Below are 23245 nucleotides of genomic sequence, written 5' to 3'. Positions count from 1 at the left end.
CCTTACACAACACAACACAAAATTGTCTCCAGATATGTCCAAGTGTCTCTTGAGCATAAAAATCTTCCCCAGTGAGGAAGGAAGTTGACCACCGAAGGTCATTTCGATGCATATGGTTTGAGACCATGTTAACTCAAAGGCAGACAGCCGCCACAAATAAGCCTGAGCTGTAAAAAAACGTGCTCCTATACAGAAAATATCCTCAGGCCCTACATGTTGCCACCACCAAACCTACCCATCTTTGTCTCATCTCTAGTCAAAAAAAAAAAAAAAGAGATATCAGGACTACAGGACAATCTGTCGATGTTCCGTAGACAGATTAAGTAGTAAGTGATTAAACTTAACCCTGCCTCTCCCCAAACATGGTGCTAATTTAGAAAACATTAGTGATTGCATCTAGCAAAGCGCCTTGTCAGAGTAAGACTGTCTGTGTGCTGAGTTCCTTCCTAGTTTAACCTTACCTCTGCTTCCTCCACCATAACAAACAGGGTGGCTTAAAGTCACAGGTGTGAGCTCATCTGGCTGCTAGCTCTGTAGAAAGGACAGGGGGTGGGCCTGTTACCATGGCTCCCACCCATGCCTCATCCTTACCTGGCCTTTTCTATGCATCCTCCCTTCTGGGTCCTCACCTCTTATAAGGTTGCCAGGCACGGAATTTAGGACTCTCCCTTCCCCTGCCAATGGAGTCTTTTAGTCGTGTTTTCCTCTCACAGAGTCTATGCCTCTGTTTCCCTTTTGGTAGCAAACCCTACAGTCCCTGGGCCCAAGGACTCCAAGTAATGCATTCGGCATGACTTAGAACAAAGGAAAGACGTCTGTTTCCCTGAAGTTTCCTGTTCTGGAATATCCCAGGGCATCTCTGAAGCTTGGGGGTGTGATGTGGAAGAAGGCACAAAGATAGAAGTTGGAAGATAGCTTCCAACTGCGAAAGCACCAGCTCTGTCAAAGTCGAGACCACAGTGCCCTCTGGCGGCCTGCCGAAGCCCTGCGTCGCCGCTCCCTTGTGCTGCCACAGCTGAGCGCAGCGGAGGTGGCTGTAAATGAAGCTAGCATCAGCACAGTTATTTAAATTGTTTTAATTAATCACGATTGCGCAGTAAATGAACCACTAAGTGGAGAGAGCACGCAGGAGCACATGGAGAGGTTAGGGGAGAAAAGCAGAGCCTAGGTAAGGACTGGAGGCAGAAAGTACGTCATGGGCATCGGGACAGGGCCGCAGGAGGGTGGCTGTGCTCTCCACTCCTGGCTGGCCTCCTGGCACCAACTCTAGGCAAGAGTCAACTCATGGAGGCGCCGATGTCCCCACCCAAGTGCAGATGGGAGTGCAGAGGTATAGGGCTGTTGGATACCTTCTCCCTGGATGAAAGAATGGATCTTGGAGAATTGGTTATGAGGAAAATGGCGAGCATGGAAGGATGAGTAACACGAAATGAACTGATGCTAGCACGTTTATGCTCCTCACCCATCGTTTCTTTTTCTTATATGACAGTCTTATATGTGTGTGTGTGTGTGTGTGTGTGTGTGTGTGTGTGTGTATGTGTATGTGTATGTGTATGTGTATGTGTATGTGTATGTGTATGTGTATGTGTATGTGTATGTGTATGTGTATGTATATGTATATGTATATGTATATGTATATGTATATGTATATGTATATGTATATGTATATGTATATATCCCTGGTTGATCTCAAACTTCCTGTGTAGCCTAGGAAGACCTGGAATTTCTAATTCTCCTACTTCTGCCTACAGAGTACAGAAATAACAGACATGTCACCACTTTTATTTTATGCTGTGCTGGAGACTGAACCCAGAACTCCTGCATATTCAACACTCCTACTACCAATGAAACTACGTTCCAAGGGCCATCAGTGTTCCATGTGTGGCCCCTGGAGACAGCACTGCAGTGGACAGCCACACACTCAAGAGCATTTGGGCAACACAGACTGAGCTAGGTGGTTTGGTTTTAGTGAGGACACAAAATTGGGCAGGCAAGGAAGAGGGGTGGCTATTGTAGGAGTCGGGGAGGGGTGAATATGATGGAAATACATTGTATGGAATTCTCAAATAATTAATAAAATTACAATTAAAAGCCAATTTAAAGCACTGAGCATCGTCTAGATAAGGTTAAGAGTTCATGACAGTACCTTTGCCCTGTGGAGTCACCTGTGCCTGACTCCTATCTTCAGAACCTGAGGAGCTCCTGAAACCTCCCAGGTGCAGGACTCTCTCCTTCGTGCAAGACATTTCCACAACTCTCTAGACCCAGCTTTGTCATCTGTAAAGCATCTTTCTCACATTTTATTGAATTTCACACAGAAACCAGCAAACTGCAGCCCAAAGGCCTGTTTTTACACACAGCCTACAAGTTAAGACTATTCTTCCACATTTTTAAGCTATCAAAAAATAAAATAAAAAAATAGCAGCCTCTGAGAAAAGCTGGAGTGAGCATCTGAGTCTCCCTGCCTAGGCCATTCTTTTGCAGATAGGGAAATCCGAGGCCCAGAGAGGAAGAGTGGAAGAGAGGGAGAATTAAGCATTGCCACACAGCCTGGGAAGCCTGGGTCTCTTTTCCCACAGGATCTGATGCTCTTCCTTCTAACCCACAGCTACCGCATGGATGCCGGGGGCCCAGTCAGAAGATTAAAGTAGCAGGAGTTTAACCCTGGGAATTATTGACTAGATAGCATCCAGAAGAGGATTAACAACTAAAAAAACAGAACAGAAATAGCTGATGGAAAATACAGATTCCACGAATAGGGCTAAGGCGGAAAAGAGAAGGTATACATTTCAAAACTATCCCATCCCACCACAAAACAGGTTCAGGCCTCCCTGGAGTGTGTTCGACATGTCAAGCTGGTGATGGTCCAACTGGGATTTCACTTGTTGGTTGCTGTTGCCTCAACCAAGCAGCACAGACTAGGTGACTTTTGCTTACTACAGAGAGTACAGGATGGGTGACATGACTGGCCCACACCTAGAGCTGCAGTTCTGGAATCTGGGAAGACCAAGATCAAAATGGCATCAGCTTCGGTGTGTGGTGAGTGCAGCCCTCTATTTTTAAGGTATCTTAATTGATGTGCCATCAAGTCTGCTAGAGGGGCACTGGCTGCTCTTTCAGAGGACCCACATTTGGTTCCCAGAAGTCACATGGAGGCTCACAACTTTCTGTTAACTCTTGTTCTGGGGGATCTGACACCCTCATGTGTCCTCTACAGGAACCAGGCACTGTGTAGTGTAGATATACATACAGGCAAAACATCCCACATAAAATAACTTTTAATTTAAAATAAAATGTTTTGTAAAAGCATGATAGTGCATGGGGGAGGGGCTATTGAGCTCCCTCCATCCCGTTTACAAACTTGCTCGGGACCTAGTCTGCCTTATAACTTAATCACCTCCATATTATGACATTATCGGATAAGTTTCAATCAAATATAGGTAACACATTCAGATATCCGTAGGCAGGACAACACATACTGGTTGCTTTTCCCTTGATCATGAGCTGAGTCTCCTCCAAATCTCTAGGCTAATACTGAAGCACCTTCTCTTTCTTTTTTTTTTTTTTTTTGCCATTCTTTTTTTTTTATTCGATATAATTTATTTACATTTCAAATGATTTCCCCTTTTCTAGCCCCCCCCTCCCCGAAAGTCCCGTAAGCCCCCTTCTCTTCCCCTGTCCTCCCTCCCACCCCTTCCCAGTTCCCCGTTCTGGTTTTGCCAAATACTGTTTCACTGAGTCTTTCCAGAACCAGGGACCACTCCTGCTTTCTTCTTGTATCTCATTTGATGTGTGGATTATGTTTTGGGTATTCCAGTTTTCTAGGTTATGAAGCACCTTCTCATAAGAAACAAGAGCAAGAAACCAGAGAAGGATCCGCCCCTTTCCCCCCCCACCCCACCCCCCCCACCCCCCGAGAAACTACTTTCTTACAGTGCCCTTTGTGGGTCAGATTTTAACATTGCATTCACTGGTAAAGAAATATTTGCTGAGAATCTATCTGCACAAATAACACCCGCCGCAACCAGAGAAAGCAGAAGACTCCCAGAATGACACCCAGAACCGTGCACGGCTCAGGCCCCCTACCTTATGAGATCTTTATCTCCTCAGTTGGCTGTTCCATGAATACTGTACAAACTGCCAACGAGGCAAGCTGTCCTAAGCCAAACCCTCCCTGACCTGCACACAGCACTGTGCTCCTTCCTCATCTAAAAGCACGGTTTTGACTTCTGCTCTGGTCTTGACTCTGTACTTAGATCTCATCTTAGACCTTAGTACGCAACTAATCTTGGGTGGTGACCCAGCAAAGGAAGCACAAATGTGCCCATTTCACAGACATGGAAGCTGAGGTTCCCAGGGCTGAGGTTTCTCAAGTTTTACAAGGGGAGCTAAAACTGTAGTCTCCTTCATCACTCCTCTTGGGCCTCTGCACTTTTAGAGCTGACAGACTATGGCAAAACTCACCACCCACAAGGTTCTTGGCAATGTCCCAGTCAGGAAGGGCCGTGCTGTGCATGCCAGCCTATGAAATGCTTCTCATGACGACTTTGCGCCAGAGTCTTTTTGTTCCCATAGGCATGCATTATCCCAACTGGAATCTGCCAGCTCGAGGCTCTGGCACAGTGAGGCTCCAAGCAGGTGCCTGGGGACCACTGTCCCTGGAGCCCAGTTTGAGTATTAGAGTGTTTCGGGGTGAAAAGACAAAATTTGAATCACTTACATTTTAAGATATTCCAAAAGACATCCCCACAGAGCTGCATGCTGAATAAAAAATCCAAAGCAAACAAAGCGGCCTGCTGTCTGTAGAAGCATCCTGACTCTTCCCTTCCTTCAGTTGGGTTCTGAAGGACACAGAACCTCGTTAAAAGTTGATAGGCATTTCATATCCTCCAGAGTTCATTGGTACCCCAAGACCATTTCCCACAGCCATTATGGAGTCACCTAAGGTGGGGAATCGGATGGAACAGAGGGTACAAAGGGGACACAGGCAGTTCAGGTGTCTGAAGAGTAAGGACAGAAGTCAGACAAAGTGGGTGCTCAGCCAAGGTCTGTCTGCTAAGGCTTGGCGCCGTGCTCTCCTGGAGGTGGACTCTCTGCCCTGTGTCCCACTCATTCCCTCTCCCCTAGACTGCCTTGGACCACAAAGATCATATGTAAACCGCAGCCTTAGCAGAGAGAATCAGCTATAACACACTTCCTTAGCCTAGAAAACTCTGTAGCCACAGAGCAACAGTGGCCCTGGGAGAGTCTACTGTGGCTGGCCATGGGCCCCCACATATGGCTACAGCTCTGAAGCCTCAAGGCAGGAATGAAAACATCACTAATGACTTCAGGCAAGGCCTCAAAAAAGATGGTGTGTGTCCTATCCCTCTAAATTGTTTAACCTGGGCAGGTTGCACACATGACCCCCCTTCTTAATGTACTCTGGTAGAGCCAATACCTCAGCCTTTCTGGGCTCACCTAGGAAGTGACTGGCCAGGCCTGAGCAATTCTGAGCATGTGTGGGCCAGTGCTGCAGACACACTTCTCTTTTATTCCCCATTAGACCTGTAATGGGATACATAGTGTGTAGTTGGTACATGAATCAAACAAGAAACATGCTCTCTTTCCATTCCCGAGGCTCTACTGGAAACCTTATTCCACCCCTCTGCCTTGGCCAGCTCTTCTCCATTAGCTCAATCTGACATTTCTGAGTCTGGCAGAACAGAAACTAGAAAATGGCATATTCTCCGGGTTTTGTAAGTGACATGGATCAAATCATCTGAAGAGCCATCCTCTTTTCCCCCTTAAAAAACAATCTTTTTCCAAGAGTGAGGGCTTGGAAGATCCAAGCAGTGGCCCAGGGGGCAGACACGTTGGCTGGGAATGTCCTGGAAACTTCATCTCCATAGGACCCACCTCTTAACAGCCTGCCACCTGGCTGCCTTCCTCAACAATCCTCCCTATACCCATACACTCTCTAGTGCATCTTTCCTGCTAAGGAGGAGGCCCTGCAGGCTAGCACAACCAGACCCACACACCCAACCAACTAGATCTGGCTGCCAAGGCCACCAGACACCACGCTACGCCTTCAACTTCCTCAGGACTTGCTAGTGTCTTCCTCCCTGGTACATGTTAGAAATTACTTACTTCTCCCCCTTGGAAACATGGCCCAAAATGGGTGTGAACTGCAGCTGAATTGATGTCTTGATTCCCTCTGCTACTTCTGGACCCCAGCTGTACTGGCTGGTTTTGTGTGTCAACTTGACACAGGCTGGAGTTATCACAGAGAAAGGAGTTTCAGTTGGGGAAGTGCCTCCATGAGATCCAGCTGTGGGGCATTTTCTCAATTAGTGATCAGGTGGGGAGGGCCCCTTGTGGGTGGTACCATCCCTGGGCTGGTGCTCTTGGGTTCTATAAGAGAGCAGGCTGAGCAAGCCAGGGGAAGCAAACCAGTAAGAAACATCCCTCCATGGCCTCTGCATCAGCTCCTGCTTCCTGACCTGCTTGAGTTCCAGTCCTGACTTCCTTTAGTGATGAACTGCAACATGGAAGTGTAGGCTCAATAAACCCTTTCCTCCCCAACTTGCTTCTTGGTCATGATGTTTGTGCAGGAATAGAAACCCTGACTAAGACACCAGCCCTAGCCCGGCCATGCCCAGTCCTCAAGACTAGCTTTCCGTTCTGTAGAAGAGTGAACTCAAGCTAGAGCCTGAGCACTGAGCCCAGCAACTGTGAAAGCACCCATCCCTCGAAGAGCTCTCATGTAGCATCTCCTCTTACTAAGTATAAAAGTTCAAAATGGGGGGGGGGGTGATCCCAAAAGATGGCGCAATGGGCAAAGCACTTGCCTTGATAGCCCAAAGACCTAGCTAAGTTTAAACCCACCGGCGTGGCAGCACACACTTTTAATCCCAGTGCTGGGAAAGCAGAAACAGGAGGATCCCTTGGGCTCAGGGGCCAGCCAGCCTAGCCTGCTCGGTGAGCACGAGGCCAGTGAGAGACTTTGTCTCCAGAACAAAACAGATGGATGCCACCTAGGTTTAAACTCAACGCTGTCCTCTGACTTTCACACACACACACACACACACACACACACACCAAATGGAGTGTCCAGCTCCCTCAAATGCCCGACTACCTATTCAGCGCCACCTTCTATGTGCCTTACGATACCACTGGGTCACTCACAAGTTCATGGTGGAACACAAAACTCCCAGGATGCCATGTACACAAACTGTTTCACTCCACCTGAAGGTACAGATCTCGCCAAGATAGCAGCCACTCATGAGATAATGGAAGTGCTGTTCATCATGGACAAGGTTTTGTTCCATCGTGGACAAGTTACTTGCCTTCTCTGTGCCTCCAATTCCTTCTGACACAAACAATAACATAACCTACCATGTACATTTGTCATGGAAAGAAAGAAAGAACTCTCACTCATAGAGAGCCTGGGCCATGGTAAGTTCTCAGAAAATGTTCCTTATGTGACTGTGTAAAAGGGTCTGACCCTCAGTAATTAACTAGGGGGAACCCATGAGGACAATGAATAAGGACCTCAGCAGAGAATCATTTAAATACCAATGCCCTAAGCAAGACCTGCAGGGAACTTATGAAGTCCATCAGCACTCTGCAAAAATGACCCTCTTTCTGCTTCATCTTTGACAATCTAACATGGGAAACGTGTCCAACATGGCATTGTACCATCGTGTCAAAAAAATTCACCAGAAACAAAAATGTGATTCTATCTTTGTCTACACACAAAAAGTACAGTTAACTATATGAAATATTATAATATAGAAGATATAATTAATGTACTTTAGTTCTTATTTAAAGGATAAGTTGGTCTGATCCAATACAAGGACAGGCATAAAGGCCTGACAATGATCAAACAGAACTTCCATTCACAGGAAATTCAAAGTTTATGGCACAAATGCATTAAGATTTCTGTTCTCAGAGAGAAATCCTAAGCCAGGGAAGACTCAAGCAGCCTCTTCATGTTTCTGTGTATGTGTGTATGCATAAGTGCATGTATGAGTGCATGTGTATGTGTGTGTTCAAGAGTCCATGTGTTTGAGGGTGTGTGTGAATGTATATGGGTATGTGTGAGAGTATGTATGTGTTTGTGTGTGTGATTACATTTATGAGTGCACATGTATGAGTATATATGTATGAATGTGTATGAGTCCGTGTGTATGTGGATGTGTGTGAGTGCATGTGTGAGCTCACGTATACGTGTGTGTGCATATATATGTATGCATGAATCTGTGTGTATGTATGTGTGTGAGAGTGAGGGGGGACAGAGGTTGATATTAGGTATCCTCTTCAATCACTCTGTTTTGAGACATTGTCTCTCACTAAACCTGGAACTCAATTAGACCAGACCTAGCTGTCCCACAACTAAGGGTCCTCACATCTATGCCTCCTCAGTGCTGGGATAACAAGTCTGTGTCCACCATGTTTGGCTTTTAACATAGGTTCTTGGAATAGAACTCAGACTCTCATGCTTGCACAGAAAGCACTTAACTCACAGAGCCATCTCCCCAGCCTGAAGTCCTTTGTTTGATTAATAAGTATTTATTGTACAGAGGGATGCACTGGGAATACAAGGGTAAGTAAGGGGGAAAAGTAGGCTTACGGTCCAATTTAGGGAGGAAAGGCAAGAGACAAACCCTAAGGCACACAGACATGTTCAGTATTAGGTGAGAAAGTCAATGAGGAAGGAAAGGAGAGGCTGGGTGTAAGAGTCAGTGTGAACCTGGATGTCTGTTTGAGATGGTGGCAGCTGGAAAAACTGGAAGTCCTGAGGCTCCGTCAGGACAAAGACTCAGACAGAGGGAACAACACAAAAGGATAATAGAGCAGGTGCCAAAGCTGCCTGAGGAGAGGAGAGTCCCAGAGCCTGGCAGGCCATTAGTTATCATCTGGGTTCATGGGAGCATGGTGGCTCTTGAGCAGAAGCAGCCAGATACCACCTGCTGAAAATGAACGGTGGGAGCCGAAGGACCGCTGTTTGTGACAGGGTTGAGCAGGGCCCACAGTTGTGGTGGTAGGAGGCAGGGTAGAACCACGTGAATCTAACGGTCTAGAAGGATTCGCTGGTGACAGGTATGCGGGTGACATGAGAGGAGTCGGAGCTAATGCAGATAGCTTCTGTCTAAACCAAGCCAAGGGGATTAGGGGGCCAAGCTCTGGGAGCTTAGGACAATTCCTGAAAACTGGGAGCTGCTGTCCAAATAAGTCAGTGCTCCATCATGTTGACATGGTGCCCACCACACTGGGACATGGGAACATACTAACCCATGCTTCAGTTGAGCCTCATACACACCAAGGGCTGTGCTATGTTCATCACACACATATGTCCAGACCACAACAGGTCTGTGACCTGTGGACTCTTTATCCACTGAAGACATGAGGTAAACTGAGTCACGAGATATAATGCTGATTTAAAAAAATCTCAGAGCCAATAAATGGCAAGATCAAGAAAGGAAGCTGGGACTGTCCTACCTGAACAACCAGTATCCTTCACAATTGCTGAACATGTGTTTTCCCTTTGTGTGTCTGTTCTCTAGGGAAGGTAGCCACAGAGTCCCCCAGCTATGGCAGTCTGTGTTTCAGAATCAAAGTTAAGAGTTGCTGTGCATCTTGGCCTTCCTGCAGCTGCCTTGGGAAACTTTCTTCTGGGGTCTGCCATTCCTATATGGGCTACAAGGACCATCAAGGTCCTTCTGTTGAATACTATCATTTCGAGAATGGTCCAGCCAGACCAAAGGACCCTTCCAGCATCCATTTAAAGAAAGGTTGCATCACCATCTCCGAGAAGCCCTGCCAAGATGCCTTGGGTTCAGCCTGTGCCGTATAAGCTTCATCAGCAGCTTACAAAAGAAGAAACTGAGATACACAATGTTTCCAGAACATGCCTAAGTTTGACTGGCTCCTCTCTTTCCTGTGTAGCTTTGAATGAGGTCCTTACCCTCTCTGGTCTTACAAAGTTATTCTACCACTAGCATGCCTTAGTCATCAGCTCTGTGCGGGGGTTCCTGGAACATACTCAAATACTCAAAAACAGCCAAGATCTTTGTGTTGTTTTATTTTTAAAAAAATAATATTATCATCACCTTCATCCTTACTATGGTATCCCTGGTATACTAAGTATATCGAGATATACTATGTATACCTATGGCACCTGCCCTAAGAGCTAAGGGATCTCATTACAGATTCAAAAAGGCTGGGATAGAAGGAGGAGTATAGAAATGAATGAGTGAATGAGTGAATGAATGAATGAACATGTCACCCAGGGAAAATGCTGGAATGCAGAAGATGGCAAAAAGATATGAAGTATGCTTAAGTCATAGGCAGAGGGAACTGGTGGATATATTAAAAAAAAAATGAGGGTATGTCACCACAGCCACATAATCTGCCACTCAGCTGGCATTTCCCTTTACTTCCAGAGCATGAACTGGAGAGCTGTTTGCATATCACTGCATGGGGATGCTGGTGAGAATGTCATGGATCATAATTGATCCATAAATGGACCTCCCAGCACAGTTATCCATCTAAAACCCCAGGGGCGCTTTCTAATCTTTTTTAATTTATGGCTCATTTGAGAAATCATCACAGACAACAAACCTAATAAATCGTAGGTTAAAAGGACTCCAGACAGAAGAGTGTGGGGCCTCCCGTGTGATGGGTGACACCTGCTGAACCTTTGAGATAATCATAGCAACTGTCACCAGGGAGACAGCTGCAAGAAGGTCTGGACACAGATGGCCCTTCCTGGCTCAGCTGTTGAGCTGGGTTGGAGGAGAAGCACATCTCCGGGTCAGGCTGTTGACCCAGACTCGGCCGCTCACGGGCTCTGTTGGCGCTGCGTTTCGCCTCGCTTGCACGAGATACATCTGGGCAATCACTGCCTTAGTGCCATTCCACAGATGAGATGACAATACTCTGGGTGCATTTTGGTATCAGGTTCAACAAGTTCCATTCCGCAGAGCTGAAAACTGAGACTTAGTGATCTGTACAGATGAGCAAGCAAAAAGCACACACACACACACACACACACACACACACACACAGCAGCGCAGTCATAATAATTTCAACTTAAATGTTTTTCAAAGTACATTCTACTAATCTCCCAAGAAGGACTTAGAAAAACCCAAGTACTGCCAAACATTAAGCAAATACAGCCTCCTGGTGAGTCCCCTGACTGGCTTAGCAGGAAAAAGTAGCCTAAATGGCTAAATGAGTTAAAGCAATCCAAGGTTGTTGAATAAAAGCCAACTCAATGTTGGAGGACATCTGCCAAAAATGACAATCAGGGGGTTTAGAGCAACTCATTGTGAGCCACATTTCCTTTTAGACTAATGAGGCTATTCCTGGTTTGCAAAAATAAAACCATGTCATCTGCATTGAAAAGACCTCTAGTTTCCTGTTCCCCACAGCAAAGAATTATTCTTTCAAGCCATAAAAAAACTATTAAAGGGGGCAGGGACCTGAGCTCAGGTGCCGAGGTTAAAATTGTTATCTGGTTCTTGGAGAATCTGCTCTTACCCACCCTGGCCTCACACTGAGTTCAAGTTCTGCATAAGCCCCAGTGGCCAGGTGGGTAATAATCTAGCTCCTGTCACTTAGCCTATAATTAGTTTCTCTCTATTGAGTCAAAGGCCAAAGTTAGTGATGGCGTTGTGATTCTTATATTGTCTCTGACAAATTTTTGCACAAGTTATATAAATACAAAGGTCAGGGGTACAGAATAAATGTGCCTGAAATACAGGGGCTCCTCATACAAAATATCAGGCTGCAAAGTCCAGACTTAGAATTTTAAGCAGGGAGAAACAGACAGGTAATTTAGTTGGAATGCCAAGTAACCCAATGAGTCTATCATTTGTGGAGCAACAGACGGTGGAAAGTGGGAAAACAGTCCTTTATAAATGGGATTATCTGCACTTGGAGTCCATCCACACAAGATCACACTCAGGGATCAACCTCTATACTCAACACTGGAAATCTGGGCAATGCAAGCCAAGACATGCTCTAAATGCAAACTATACATCAGATTGCAAATTTATCACAAAAACACAAGATCAACACTCCACTCGAAATTTCATCTGGAAGGCCAGAAAGATGGCTCAGAGGGCAAAGGAACTTCCTGCTTGGAGATGCAGTCCTCATCATTTCCACAAAATTTTCCTCTGCCCTTCATACACATGTATAACACTCACGGGTACTTGCACACATATATACATATTTAATACTAATAAATAATTTTAATGTAAAAATTACATTGATTACACACTGAAATAGTACTATTTGGATCTTCTATGTAAATAAAATGCAGTAGTCAATGCCTTACTTGATGTCTATATTGCTGTAACAGAATTTCTAAGACTGAGAATATATAAAGAAGAGACTTTGAGCTTAACGGTTTAGAGACCCCCATCTTGTTGGCCTCAACTGAGGGCCATCAGATTGCATCACAAATGAATGTACTATGTTATGTGATAAGAGAGAGAGAGAGAGACAGAGACAGGGACAGAGACAGAGAGACAGAGACAGAGAGACAGAGGGGAGAGGGAGAGAGTATCACATGAAAATAAAGAAAGCAGGGATGCAAAACAAGAGAAACAAGCTCCTTTTGGAACCATCTACTCTCAGGGTACCTACTCCGGCCCTGAGAAGCAAGTGTGAGTCCCTTCTAAGGATAGTGACTTTGGTAAACTAACCTCACTAAACCACACCTCTTACAGGTTCCATTGTATTTAGAACCAAGTCTCTAGTGCATGAACCTTTGGGAGACAAGCCAGGTCCAAAGCACAGAATCCAAACTGTTACCAATTCTTTTGGCTTTCTAACTTTTGTTTAAGGACTATAGATTTGGAAATTGCTTGCATGCACATTGTGGTACCCATAGCCTCAAAAGAATAAAATAAAATAGCTAAGAATAGACTTAACCAAGGATATGAAGGACTTCTACAATGAAAACCATGAAAGAAATAGAAGAATATGCCATAATATAGAAAGACTGCCCAAGCATATAGCTGAGCATAACATGACGTGGCTCATTTTCTAAGAATAATATACAGATGCATTTCAATCACTATCAAAATTCCAATGGAAGTCTTCACAGAACAAGAGAAAACAATACTAAATTCACATGTAACCACAAAATACCCCAAAGAGTCAAAGCTGTCTGAAGCAGAAGGAACAACGCTAAACTATTATAACACCTGCTTTCAAACTGTTCTGCAGAGTAGGAGGAACAAATCCATCAAGGCAATAGAGCAAAACAGAGATGGAAAACAAAAAACAAAACAAAAGCAAAAGGAAAAGCCAGAAATAACCCCAGACACCTACAGCCACATGCTTCCTAACAAAGATGATGAAAACATACGTCAGAGAAAAGATGACCTCTCTAACAAGGCTGCTTGGGGAAATGGATATAAATAAGTAGATGGGCCAGTTCTGCGTCTCTGGCCACTTTAGTCTCCTATTGTCATGATAAAAACACTCAGATCAAAAGTCACTTAGGGGAGGGAACAGTTTATTTGGCTTATACTTTGAGGTCACTGTTCATGACAGAGGTATCAGCATAAGAACTCAAACAAGAACTTAAAGCAAAACCCACAATCTTTGCTCCTTTGACTGAATGGACAGGTACAGCCAGGAACACAGGGAACAACCAAGTGTCAGTTGGGACATGGTCTATCAGGGCCCTACCTGCACCCAGAAGCTGGGCAGTGCCACAACCATCTGTACACCTATCCTGCCAGGGCAGATCTGCTCTGCAGGGATTCCCACATTTAGAGGGAGTCCTGCATTTAGAGGCGAGGCCACCATCTTTGCTCCTGTGACTGAGCAGGCAGGTACAGCCAGGAATACAGGGAATACCCAAGTGCCAGAACAGCTGGAACAGGGTCCACCAGGACCCCACCTGCACCCAGGAGCTGAGCAGTGCCACAGTACTCTATGCTAGGGAAGAGCTCGTTATCCAAGGGTGCAGAGACAGGCTTGCAGGCACACAGGGGGATAAGAACCAGCCAGTGACAGTAGGACCAACTAACACCAGAGATAACCAGATGGCCAAAAGGCAAATGTAGGAACACTACTAACAGAAATCAAGGCAACATGGCACCATCTAAACCCAATTCTCTCACAACAGCAAGTCCTGGATACCCCAACACACTGGAAAAGCAAGAATTGGATTTAAAATCACAGCTCATGATGCTGATAGAGGCTTCAAGAAAGACATAAATAACTCCCTTAAAGAAATATAGGAGAATACAAGTAAACAAGTAGAAGCCCTTAAAGAATTACAGGAAAGCACAACCAAACGGGTAAAGGAATTAAAAAAGCATCCAGGAGCTAAAAATAGAGGTAGAAACAATGAAGAACTCACAAAGAGAAACAACTCTGGACATAGAAAACCTAGGAAAGAAGTCAGGAGTCATGGATGCAAGCAACAACAACAGAATAAAAGAGATAGAGAGAATCTCAGATGCTCTAAGATCAAGAATTGACAAATGGGACCTCATAAAATTACAAAGTTTTTGGAAGGCAAAAGACACTCTCAATAGGACAAAATGGCAACCAACAAATTGGGAAAAGAACTTTACCAACCCTACATCCGACAGTGGGCTAATATCCAATATATACAAGGAACTCAAGAAGTTAGAAGACTCCAGAGAGTCAAATAACCCTATTAAAAAATGGGGTACAAGCCAGGTGTGGTGGCACACGCCTGCAATCCCAGCACTTGGGAGGCAGAGGCAGGCAGATTTTTGAATTCAAGGCCAGCCTTGTCTACAGAGTGAGTTCCAGGACAGCCAGGACCACACAGAGAAACCCTGTCTTGAAAAAAACAAACAAAACAAAACAAAACAAAACAAACAAACAAAAAAACCCAAAACCAAAAAAAAAAAAAAAATGGAGTACAGAACTAAACAAAGATTTTTCACCTGAGGAGTATAGAATGGCTGGGAAACACCTAAAAAAAATGTTCAACATCCTTAGTCATCAGGGAAATGCAAATCAAAACAACCCTGAGATTTCACCTCACATCAGTCAGAATGGTTAAGATAAAAAACTCAGAAGACAGCAAGTGCTGGCAAGGATGTGGAGAAAGAGGAACATTCTTCCACTGCTGGTGGGATTGCTAGCTGGTACAACCACTCTGGAAATCAGTTTGCCGGTTCTTCAGAAAACTAGGCATAATACTACCAGAGGACCCTGTTATACCACTCCTAGGCATACACCCAGAGGATTCTCCAGCATGTAATAAGGACACATGTTCCACTATGTTCATAGTAGCCCTGTTTATAATAGCCAGAAGCTGGAAAGAACCCAGATGTCCCTCACAGAGGAATGGATACAGAAAATGTGTTATATTTACACAATGGAATACTACTTGGCTATTAAAAACAATGAATTCATGAAATTCTTAGGCAAATGGGTGGAACTGGAAAAATCATCCTAAGTGAGGTAACCCAATCACAAAAGAACACACATGGTGTGCACTCACTGATAAATGGATATTAGCCCAGAAGCTTGGAATACCGAAGAAACAATTCACATATCAAATGATGCCCAAGAAGAAGGCAGAACAAAGTATGGATACTCTGGTCCTTCTTAGAAGGGAGAACAAAATACCCACAGAAGGAGATACAGAGACAAAGTGTGGAACAGAGTCTGAGGGAAAGACCATCCAGAGACTACCCCACCTAGGGATCCATCCCATATACAGTTACTAAACCCAAACACTGTCATTAATGCCCACAAGTACTTGCTGACTGGAGCTAGATATAGCTGTCTAGTGCGTGACAAACACAGAGGGGGACACTCTCAGCCAGCCATTGAACTGAGTACAGGGTCCCCAATGAGGCAACTAGAGAAAGGACCCAAGGAGCTGAAAGGGTTTGCAGTGCCATAGAAGGAACCGCAATATGTGCCACCCAGTACTCCCAGAGTTCCTAGGGGCAAAATCATCAACCAGATAGGAAACATGGTGCTACCCATGGCTCCAGACACATAGGCAGCAGAGGATGGCCTTGTTGGACATCAGAGGGAGGAGAGGCCCCTGGTCCTGGAAAGGCTTGATGCTGCAGTGTAGGAGAATACCAGGGCAGGGAAGCAGGAGAGGGTTGATTGGGGAACAGGGGGAGGGGAGATGGCTTATGGGATTTTCAGTGGGGGGGGGACCAAAAAAGGGGACAGCATTTGAAATGTAAATAAGGAATATATCTAATAAAAAAAAAAAGCAAAAACCACCAAGCAGTGTTGCTTGCCGCTCGTTCACAGGCTCATGCTTAGGAGCCTCTCAGCACGGGACTATTCGCCTAGGAGACGATGCCACCCACCGACTATGATATAAATAATCCCTCAACTAAGCTCCCTTATCACATGACCCTGGGCTCAGTCAAGCTGACAGTTAAAGATAGCTAGGATACTCACCTTTACAAAAATCAAACATCATCCGTATTAGATCTGAAGCCTTGAAACTACTAAGGGAAGACACTTCAAGATATAGGTACCGGCAATGAATTTCTGAAAAAGACTTCAGTAGCTCAGGAAATAATCCTAATAACTGACAGATGGGATTGTATGAAATTAAAAAGACTGCATACAATAGAAAACAACCAAGAGTGAAAAACTAGCTATACAACAGAGCAAAGTCTGCTTACAAATATTTATCTAACAGGGAACTAGTATCCAAAGTATATAATGAACTCAAAAAATTAAATACCAACAATATAAATTCTCCACCTAGTAAGTAGATATGTGAGATAAACAGACAGCTCTCAAAAGTAGGAACAGCCAGTGAGCACTTGAAAGGAGATGCAAATCAAAACTTTGCCTCAAGCCCGCTTCACACGAACTGGAAAGCAAGGACAAGAAAGAAGGAAACTCTCCCCACTCTGATAGGTGTGTAAAATAACGAAGCTATTCTGAAAATCTGAGTATAAAGCCTACTCAAAAACCTAAAACTGGATATGGGCAATCTACCATACACCATTGCACAATATACAGACTTGTGTTGTCATGACTCCTGGGGCTCCGTCCACAGCAGCCAAGATACCTAACTGGCATAGATGCCCATCAGTGAATGAATAGATGAAGAAAGTGTGATGTTCTAACAGACGAGTGGAGCATATGCTCAGTTGTGTAAAAGAACGAAATTGGGCCATTCACGAGGAAATGGATATTTCTGGAGATCACCATGTTAAGCAAGATAAGCCAGATTCAGATGAACATAACATGCTTCCTTTCATCCATAGAATCCAGATTCCAAGTAACAAGGGGACTGTCTCAGAAAAGGCAGCCAGCAGAAGGCTGATGACTGCGAGAGGGGAGGGGCTAATATAATCAAGTACATTGTACGCATGTGTAAAAATATGCTGAAAGAAATTGTTTTAATAAAAATATATACCAATTAAAAGTATGCCTTGGCTTGGAAAAGTATAGAATATTCTTTAAAATCTCTAGAAATAAATTCTAAAGATTCTTATGAAAATGCTAAGTGTGTGAGCTGTTTCTATTCATTCAATTCAGCTTTCCCACATCGTACACATTTCAAAGCATCCTGTCATACACTATAAAGATATACAATTTGATGTTCTTAATTAAATAAATGCTGTAAGTCATTTACATACAATAGACCAGTGTACTGGGTGACAAGAGAGAAGGTAAAAGCCCTGGCCTTCACATGTTCCTGTGCCTGGATGAACCCTACTGCACTGCCCACCTGCACACTTCACACTGATTAGTAAGCCCCCTTTGTTTAACCTCTAGGGAGTGGGAGTTTGATCACTTGCAGAGCTCAGGCTGAGGCGCCTGCCTCCCAACACACACACACACACACACTCTCTCTCGCACACACACATGCACACATACATACACACGCACACATGCACACACATGCACACGTATACACGCACACACACGCGCACACACATACACACACACACACACACACACGCACACATGCACACACATGCACACGTATACACGCACACACATGCGCACACACATACACACACACACACGCACACATGCACACACATGCACACGTATACACGCACACACACACGCACACACATACACACACACACGCACACACACATGCACACACACACACACACACGCACACGCACACACACACATACACACACATACACACACGCACACACACATGCACACACACACACACACACACACACACACACACACGCACAAGCAAATCGGCTCCCCCTGCTGGTAAGTCCATGTGCCTTCCTTTCCCTTCAGTCCAGTGCTAAGATCACTTTTACCCACAACACTGCCCACAGCCTGGTGTAAAACTCAAAGGGCTAAGGCCCCTTTCCTTCCTAGGCCATTGTGCAGTGCCTCGCCCTGCTTTGCTCTGCAGTTTTGTCACTGGTGATGTCCAGGAAAGCCCACCTCTTACACTATTCAGAGCAGCACCTCAAATCATGTCTAGTTTGAAATTGCCCAATTCATGAATAGCTATTAACTCAAGTAAACTCTTCACAGTCCCTCTGTTCTTCAACATATCTTTCACAGCGTGAAGGTCATTACCTATTTGTTGTCCCTCTATCCTGAAGGCCAACTCCATGAAAACAGGAACCTTATTTTTTCACTGTGACTATATCTTTCTGCTTACTTTCCTGGCTGGCATGCCACCATGGGTGCTTTAGTAATCTTTCTTGAGGAGCTAGAGAGTTGGCTCAACAGTTAAGAGCACTCACTGACTGCTCATTCAGGGGTCCAGAGTTCAAGTCTCAGCAACCATCTGTAATGGGATCTGATGTCCATCCACTTCTGGTGTGCGTGAAGACAGCTATAGTGTACTCATATTAAATTAATTAATTAATTAATTAATCTCTTTTAATTTTATTTATTGAAAAGGGAAGTAATGGGAAGTAAAAATACTTAATGATAAAATTAAAGATTTACATGGAAAATATTTCAGATAAATACATTAAAATTGACAATTTTCATGGAAAATTAAAGAGTAAAGTGGTAGGCATGTAGAACATTACTAAATTTATTGAAATATGGAATAGAAGCATTTTACGATAGAATTGAAGATTTACATGGAAAATATTTCTGATAAAATTGTAGAAAAATGTAGAAAAACATGTTAGAATTGAAGATCATCGTGGAAAATTTTATATAGATATAATAATGATAGGTATAAAACTATTTCTAAGTTGATCAAAAGTGGAATTCTAAACATTTTCTGATAAACTTGAAGATTTACATGGAAAATATTTCTGATAAAATTGAAGAAATATATAGAAAAACATGTTAAAATTAAAGATTATCATGGAAACTATATAGGTAAAAAAGGCATAAAGATAATTCTAAGTGGATTGAAGGTGGAATTATAAATATTTTCAGATAACATTGAAGATTTACATGGAAAATATTTCTGGTAAAATTCAAGAAATAGACAAACACGTTAAAATTTTACATATTTCATGGAAATTTTTACATAAAAATGGTAGATATAAAAACTCTAAATTAATTGAAGGTGGAATTAGAAGCATTTGTGATAAATTCAAAGATTTTCATTGAAAACATTTCTGATAAAATAGAAGTATATAGAAAAACATATTAAAATTGAAGATCATGAAAAATAATGCAGATAAAATGGTAGACAAAAACATTACTAAATGAATTAAAAGGGGAATTACAAACATTTTCTGATAGAATTGAAGATTTACATGAGAAACATTTCGTTAGACTATGTCTTTTTATTGGGGAGTTGAGTCCATTGTTGTTAAGAGATCTTAGGGAATAGTGATTGTTGCTTCCTGTTATTTTTGATGTTATTTTTATGTTTGTGTAGTTATCTTTTTTTTTTGGTTTGTTGGAAGAGTACTTCCTTGCTTTTTCTAGGGTGTAGTTTCCCTCCTTGTGTTGGCATTTTCCATCAATTATCCTTTGTAGGGCTAGATTTGTGGACAGATATTGTGTAAATTTGGTTTTATCATGGAATATCTTGGTTTCACCATTTATGATGATTGAGAGTTTTGGGCTGGCATTTGTGTTCTCTTAGGGTCTACATGGGGTCTACCCAGGATCTTCTAGCTTTCATCTTCTCTGGTAGATGTAATTCTGATAGGTCTGCCTTTATAGGTTACTTGCCCTTTTTCCCTTAATGCTTTTAATATTCTTTCTTTGTTTAGTGAATTTGGCATTTTGATTATTATGTGCTGATCCAGTCTGTTTGGAGTTCTGAAGGCTTCTTGTATGTTCATGAACATCTCTTTCTCTAGGTTAGGGAAGTTTTCTTCTACAATTTTGTTGAAGATATTTACTGGGCCTTTAAGATGTAAATACTCACTCCGGTCTATACCTATAATCCTTAGGTTTGGTCTTCTCATTGTGTCCTGGATTCCCTTGATGTTTTGGGTTACAATCTTTTTGCATTTTGCATTTTCTTTAACTGTTGAGTCGATGTTTTCTATGGTATCTTCAGCACTTAAGGTTCTTTCATCTATTTTTTGTATTCTGTTGTTGATGTTTGCATCTATGACTCCTGAATTCTTTCCAAGGTTTTCTATCTCCAGAGATGTCTCACTTTGTGATTTCTTTATTGTTTCTACTTCCACTTGTAGATCCTGGATGGTTTTGTTCAGTTCCTTCACTTGATTGTTTGTGTTTTTCCTGTAATTCTTTAAGGGATTTTTTGTATTTCCTCTTTAAGGGCTTTTACCTGTTGACTGATGTTCTCCTGTATTTCTTTAAGGGAGTTATTTAAGTCTTTCTTGAAGCCCTCTATCAACATCATGAGATATGATTTTAAATCCAACTCTTGATTTTCTGGTGTGTTGGGGTATCCGGGACTTGCTGTGGTGGGAGAACTGGGTTCTGATGTTGCCATGTGGCCTTGGTTTCTGTTGGTAGGGTTCTTGTGCTTGCCTTTCGCCATCTTGTTATCTCTGGTGCTAATTGGTATTGCTGTCTCTGGCTGGAGTTTGTTCCTCCTGTGGGCCTGTAAGCCTGTGTCCTTACTCCTCTGAGCTCAAAAGTGAAGACACCGCTGGGAGGTCTCTCCCTCCTGGTGGGCTATGCACAAAAGACTGGAGTTTCCTGGCTCCCTGGTGTCCCAGCTGTTCCACTGATCTTAGGCCCTGTGTGCTCCTAGCAGGTCCCCTTCAGAGAGAAGGTGGAGATCTCACCTCTGCACTCAGAAGTGAAAGTGCTTCTGGGAGATCACTCTCTCCTGGCGGGCTATGCACAGAAGGCTATGGAGTCTCCCGGCTCCCTGGTGCCAATGGCGGCAGGAAAACTTCCGTCCCAGCTCAGCAAATCTTTTTTTTTTTTTAAATCTTTGTTAAGTGCATAAATGAACAGATGGTTCAGATGTATCTTTCCATCAAGTTCTTCATAAGCACCTCGCTAAACCTCCTCCCACATCAGTGAAAGCAGAAACACTGTACCTCGTGCACTCACAGCCCTCCTCCACGGCTCCTTCCCACTCTCGCCGCTGGGTAGCCTGCTCAGTTTTCAACACCCACTCCAGATCCTGTCTTGAAAGGTCATAAAGGAACTGGGGGGGGGGGGGAGGAGTGGAGTCTCACAACCCAGCATGGAAGTCTAGCTCTTTCCTGCCTAACTGCAGGGCCCTGGGCAAGTCACAGAAATCCCAAAAGGTGGGAGTGGAAAGAAGGCTCAGTTAGTAAAGTGCTTGCCTTATAAGTATGAGGAATTGAGTTCAATCCCCAGAACCACATAAAAAAAAAAAAAGCCAAGCATGGTGGTAAGCACTTTAACCCCCCCACACACACACACACTGGGGAGGCAGAGGCATGTGGACCCCTGTGGCTCATTGGACAACCAGTCTGGCCAACTCAGCCAGCCATAAGTCCCATGAACGATGCTGTGTTGGACAGAACCTGAGGAATAGCATACAAAGTTTATGTCTGGCTTCCATAAGCAGACACTCACGCACACAGACACACATGCACACTAAAAGACAACAGGGAATAACCAGAAGCATGGTTGCTTCACTACAAGTGAGACTAACTGCCCTGTGCAGGGCTGGCTTACTTGCGTGTGTGTGTGTGTGTGTGTGTGTGTGTGTGTGTTTAGTTGGATAAGACTGAGGAGGCTGGGAAGGACTCACAAATGATGGTACTTCCTTTCTTTCCCTCTCCTATTCTTTAAAACTTTCCTTGACCCAAAAGGCCATATAGCCTCTTAATCCTCTGTCAATTAAAAAAACAAAGGGAGATTTACCAAAGAATGAAGGCATTTATTGGCTCTAAGGCTGCCAAAGGGTGGGCATGGGGTAGACACTCAAGAGATAGGTAATGTACCTACACATGTGAAGAATAAAAAGCCTCCAGTCCAGAAGTCAGAACTATGGCTTATCTGAGAGAGAGAGAGAGAGAGAGAGACAGAGAGAGCTTGGAAGGCCACACCACAGAGGGCATTTTATTGACGAGGAAGTGCAGTTGAGAATGTGTTTGCCATACAAACATGAACCCCTGAGTCAGATCCCCAGCACCATGTCAAACTGTGGAGGTGTCCGTACTCCCTCCTTGTGGAGGCAGAGGCAGGAGGGGGCCTGAGATTTGCTGGCTTGCCAGTCTGACCAGATCAATGAGCTCCAGGTTCAGTGGAGTTCACCCTGTCTGAAAAACACCAGATATGGAATTCTGATTAGCATGCTCACAAGCACTCTCACACACACACACCTGCACACACACATGCACACACACCTGCACACACACACACACACACACCTGCACAAATATCAGCACACACAAAAGAAGGGTCTTTTCTTTCTTTTCTGGTTTTGTTTTTGTTTTGTTTTGTGCTGTTGCTGCCACTGCCGCCACCGTTGTTATTGTTGTGGTTCTGAGACAGGGTCTCTCCATGCAGTGCTGGCTGTTCTGAAAATCACTTTGTAGACCAGGCAGACCTCAAACTCACAGAGATCCACCTGCCTCTGCTGAGTGCTAAATGCTGAGATTAAAGGCATTTACCACCATGCCCAGATTAAAAAGGGTACTCTATAGATAGACAAAATCAAGGAATTCAAAGAATTAAGCCAGCAGGTGTAACAACCTTGACCACCTATCTTCCTTCCATTATCAAATGTGAAGGTTGCGGCTGGTGGACAGGATGGTAACCTGGGGTGAGACACGGTGTTAGAGCCAAGTTTTTAGTTCAGTACTTCCTGCTGCTCAGTACTTCCTGCTGCTCAGTACTTCTTGCTGCTCAGTACTTCCTGCTGCTCAGTACTTCCTGTGCTCAGTAC

This window comes from Apodemus sylvaticus, chromosome 21 (assembly GCF_947179515.1).
Source record: "Apodemus sylvaticus chromosome 21, mApoSyl1.1, whole genome shotgun sequence".
Classification (NCBI taxonomy): Eukaryota; Metazoa; Chordata; class Mammalia; order Rodentia; family Muridae; genus Apodemus; species Apodemus sylvaticus.
The sequence above is the reverse complement of the archived record's forward strand: the minus strand, read 5'-3'. Positions refer to the sequence as shown.